Here is a 5306-nt window from a genome sequence, read left to right as displayed (position 1 = left end):
AGCAGGGCAAGCTGCATAAAGGCAGGCCACTTATTGCTTAATTTGATCATCCAAGGTAGGAAATATTTGGTTTCAACTGTTATTTCTGATAATAAAATCGGTGTTTCATTTTCACAGTGCAAGAACCTTTATAAAGGTGAGTGGTACATCAGACTGGCTGAACGAACAGAAGGATGATTGGCCTTTCCTTCAGTACCAGAATGAAGGATCAATGGATTAAACTACTAATGACCAAAAGGTTCAGAATAAATAGATGGAGGTGGCTCCTCACGCCACATGTAGCTAAGTTGTAAAAAATCACTGCTAGCAGGTTTTTGCCAATACTTATGTTTATGTCAGCATGAATTAAAAAGGCTACTGGACAGTCATCTGAGGGTATAAAGTACTATCCCTGGCTTGGAAAATTATACCTCTTCAAATGGCAGAGGGTGGACAAATTTAATTTCATATTCTCATATTATTCCTCAGACATTTTAGTAATTTTAGGACAAAAAAYGTTGTGTCAGACCAAAGGTTCATTTAGTCCCATACTCTGTTCTCAGGTTGGTAGTGAAGGCACGGTTCAAATGCATTGCATTGATAGTGGCTACATGTGGCCATCAGTACTGGCCACAGCTACAGACTGGAAGGACTGCACTGAGACATTGGTCATGCTGCATGAAGGTCACTGCAGCCAYCAGCAAGACACCCGAGGGAGAGAAGGGAGAAGGACACCAGCATGGCATCTGCGCTGAAGTGACTTTAGGTCAGCCACAAGTATCACTGATATGTGCCATTTACATAGCTCTCAGATCACAGTGGAAGACACTGATAATCAGGGAAGAAAATGAAACACTGGGTTTATCATGTGTCATTAACACATGATAAACCTTTATCTTGATGAATTTTGTCCTTGCATCATTACTAAGTGCCTGAATAGGTTTCAGTCTCCTTGAATTTATTTATTATTCAAAGCAATTTGACAAGAACTACCTAATCCATAATGTAAAACACATGCACAAGTCACAATATGCAAATATAGCCTTTAATGGAAAAATTAGCTTCTCAAAATCATTCTTCTAGAGAGAATACTCATAGGAAACCCCAGTTCTAAGCATAGTAAATGASAATACCCACTTCTTCCTCTTTGGACTTTAAGATATCAAGTGTATTCTAAATACAAAATAGGACAAAATAGTACTGTGCTAATCACTGCACAATGAGGAATTTGGCACCTCTCTTTTGTAGATAGGTTGAAAATCCCATCAGAAGTGAAAGAGGCTCTGAAGGCATCCAGTATGGCTGTGACACAGCTAGGAAATTATTCCAGTGTTTCAGAGTTCAGCCTTCAGACAAAGCAAACCCTTCTTGTGGTAATTCTTCATTGGTAGAAAAAGTACCATTTTATAATGATCACTGCCTAGAGCCAGAAGGTTATAGCCAGCTCACAGCAGGCTGGAACTGGCCCAGGTTAGTTTCCTGTACTTGCAGTTATGGGAAACCAAAAAAAAAAAAAAAAAAAAAAAAAAAAACAAAAAAAAAAAAATAATAAAAAAAAAAATAAGAAAAAAAAAAAAAAAAAAAAAAAAAAAAAAAGAGCCACACAGAAGTGGCAAGATGCCCAGCTCTGCAGAGTTTAATGGTAGGAATATCTTCACCAAGAGTTACCAAACTGCATTGCATTGGAGATTGTGCTGGCCTGAGAGAGGGAAGGCAGTTTCACGTATCTATATCCTCATGAGCTGGACCTATTGTGCGTAGGACACAGATTCTGCTCCTGTTCAGGTAAAAATAAACCTCAAAAGATGTTCTGCTTGAACAAAGTCTCTTCTAAAAAGTGATTTAAGTCTTCATGGAAGAAGAGAATTCAGTCTGGGCAGCTGGCTGCCTGGCTCTTCTTCTGTGAAGCCAGCTCAAGTAATTCTTGACTATCAACCCTCTCAGCCCACTTCCTCTTTGTGACATTACCATGGCTAGACACTAACTCACCACTCTAGAGACATATGATAGAGAGGCAAAATATCTGCTCATCTATAGGCAGTTTGTCACCATCCATCATCAAATCCATTTCAGAGACAACTGCAGAAAGTCGGATCAGAAAGTAGATTTAAAACCGCATTACACATGGGAAACAATGCTATCCARGAAACCTTTTTACAGGTCTAAATTATAAATCATTCCTTGGAAGAATTTTTATTTTGGAGAAGTGTTTGGTGAGATGCTGCATTTGGCCACAGACAGCTGGGCTATTTAATCATTTAGTATCACTTACTTCCATAGCAATTTATTTAATCCACTGTGTGTATCTGACTACATACCTTCAGTGGAAAAGAAGAAATAACATATATATATGGATGTTTCTGTGTATATAAGTGTATTCTTAGAATTATATATAATAATATGTATTTATATATACAAATATGCACACAAAAAACCTTCAATGTCTGATGTGATTACAGGTTCTCATCTTACAATATCAAAAATACAAGAACTGTAATAACTCAGATCACAGGGTATACTGAAATGTCAAGGGCAAGAAGAGTTCTTATGTTAACAAAACATTTATTTTCAGATTTTGCATGGAGTCCATGCTGCATAAGGGACAGGGACAAAGAGTAAGTCTGAGTAATTTGGATTGATTTTCCACAGTAAAAAGATGATGCAAATGAATGCCTCAGCTGTTGCAAAGCTAACTTGGTTTCCCAACAAGCTCTAGGTGATTGTTGTGGTTTAGAATGCTGGCTGAAAGCCAGGCACYCACAAYACCTGCTCACTTGCTCTCCCCGACCACCACTGGGCAGAGAAGAGCGAAGGAAAAAAAATTAACAAAAGGGTTCATGAGCTGAGATAAGGAACAGGGAGGAAATGTTTGATGGACAAAACAGGCTCCACTTAAGTTATGAAGTGAATTTATTACTAACAAAGTCAGAGGAGGAGGAGGAGAAGGAGAAATGAAATAAAACTCTCAAAGACACCGATCTTCTCCCCACTCCCTCCCCCCTTTCCACCGACAGTGCAAAGCAGCAGGAACGGAACAGGGTGTGGGGTTGGTCAGTTCAGGGTGTGGGGTTGGTCAGCTCATCACCGGATCGATCTGTGGCTGCTGAGGGAGAGGAGTCCTTCCCTTGCATTGCCGTGGGGTCCCTCCCATGGGAGACAGTTCTCAGTGAACCTCCCTGGCCTGGTTCCACTCTCACGAGCAGCAGTCCATACACATCTGCTGCATTGTGMGTCCCCCCACGGGCAGACAGTCATCCCAAAACTGCTGCACCGTGGGGTCCCTCGTCCACTGGGTGCAGGCCCAAGGCCAGGCAGTTCCATCTCGGGAGCAAGGCCTCTCTCTCCATGGRTCTCCATGGACACAGCCCCCTTCAGTCTTGTGTTTGAGAGAATCTGTTTAAACCAGAGGAAAATTTACACTTGGTGCTTGTCCACTATTMAAAATTATGCTACTTGGGGAACAGCACAGTAGAAACTAAAGTGACACTATCCTATCCATTTGTTTCAAGGGTTTTAATCACTGACAAATTGATATGAGATATTGACAATATGCAGGATCCATATCAGAAACTTAGCAATGAACAACCCAGATATCAGTTATGTGAGTCAATTGATCCTTATGTAGGACTCCCTGAAGTTACCARCAGGAGCCATGCAATATTCCACAATTAACATCTACCACATCTATCCAGTTTATCTAAGTCTTTTTATAGGATGAGAATTTCCTCAGGCCTCAGATCTGCTTTACATAATCTTCAATTTAAATCATGGAAAAAATCCTCTTGAGCAGTATTTCTGATGCAGGATTCTTGTTGTTCTGAGAATCTCCTTTACAAGCACTGAGGTGTCAGGGCAAAGGCCATTCTTTGGTGCTGGCAGCCACTGTATGGCCACAGTCACCAGCATTAACAACTGCAGATCTATTCATGACTTGGGCTCTTGTCGATTACACTRTGAAACCAGCATTGCTTTGCTTCTCAAGATACTGTTTGAAAGAGGATAGGGAACCTGAAAGCATACAGGTAGTGAAAGTCACCTGTTTTCCAAACTCTACAGGAGCTTCTCTCTCCCTCTCTCCATTGGCCATACACAGCATCTAAGAAAAYACGGCTCTGGACCTCATCATCCCCAGTTAGATTCCTGAAGCAGATAATTRTGAGTATCTGCTAATGTACACCTTTTGGGCTATGATATGCTGTAATACCATATCAGTCTGTATAGCACTTGTCAGCCTTTTTACRTCACATAAATTGTTAGCATTTCTCCAGAGCTTCGTTGGTAGTGTGAGTATGAGCTGAGCTCTGCAATGCATTTGTTATGTGGCCAAGTATGTGATATGGCTCAGGGGCTTGGCCAGGGTCCCAGGACTTGTTTAAGATCACAGAACTCAGTAGAGCCACCAAGAATAGTTATCTAGGGGTCCCTCTTCTAAAATAGCTGAGCAACATCCCTCTCTTTTACATACATTAATCTTGGCATTTTTCCTAACATATTAGAAAATTCCCTAAAAAGGATTTCTGAAACAAACTAACAGTCTTGAAACTTTAGAAGAGGAATCTAGTCTTTCCTTTATACTTCTTTTCCTATTGTGTTTGGATTTGGACCTGACTAAGCCTTAGRCATTTCTGCTGAAACAATTTAAAAGGGCCTTCAAGTCCTGACAGTTAGTTTTTGAGTACCTAAATGTGGATACCTTAAGAGTCCAGATTTCCATTAAGCACAGAACAATTTCCCAGGAGGGATCARGCCTCTTAAACATGTACCTGAGAAAAGAGGTATCCAAGGGGTCTCAACCACCCCTGGAAACTCTGGCACTGCTCTCCGGATGAGGCTTTCAACCCTAAAAGAGAGCTCAACTCTCTCGACCCTTCTGTCAGTAGGGTCAAACAACAAAGCTGCCAGCTTCACAGGGAAATGTTGACGCTATTTTTAAAATCCTCTGCTGTCAATTATAACACCCTTTATGAAAGTTAGAGACCAGTTTCCAGTATCTACAAACCAAAACTCAACAGATAATTTTGGCATTGTCTGACACATTGCTGGGAGTCTCAACAGGGAGGCCAGGAAAAGGCTAGACATAAAGCCAATGATATCCTATCTGAAAAGAAGTGAGCTACCCTGGACAAAATACTTTAAAGCCCTGTTGTGGGTTTAAATTCCTCTCTTTTTGTTCACTTTGGAATTTTTTTTTCTTCCCCCATTTGTTGCTGGGATACCTTGATGACCGAGCTGTTTTGTTAATGGCCGGGCGATTGAAGAGACAATGACACCTATTGGGCACACCCTAAATGGGGAGACAGCTTTTGTGTGGTGGGGTGGGGATTGGG

Source organism: Malurus melanocephalus, unplaced genomic scaffold, assembly GCF_030028575.1.
Source record: "Malurus melanocephalus ecotype Western Australia unplaced genomic scaffold, MMel_1.1 scaffold_33, whole genome shotgun sequence".
Classification (NCBI taxonomy): Eukaryota; Metazoa; Chordata; class Aves; order Passeriformes; family Maluridae; genus Malurus; species Malurus melanocephalus.
The sequence above is the reverse complement of the archived record's forward strand: the minus strand, read 5'-3'. Positions refer to the sequence as shown.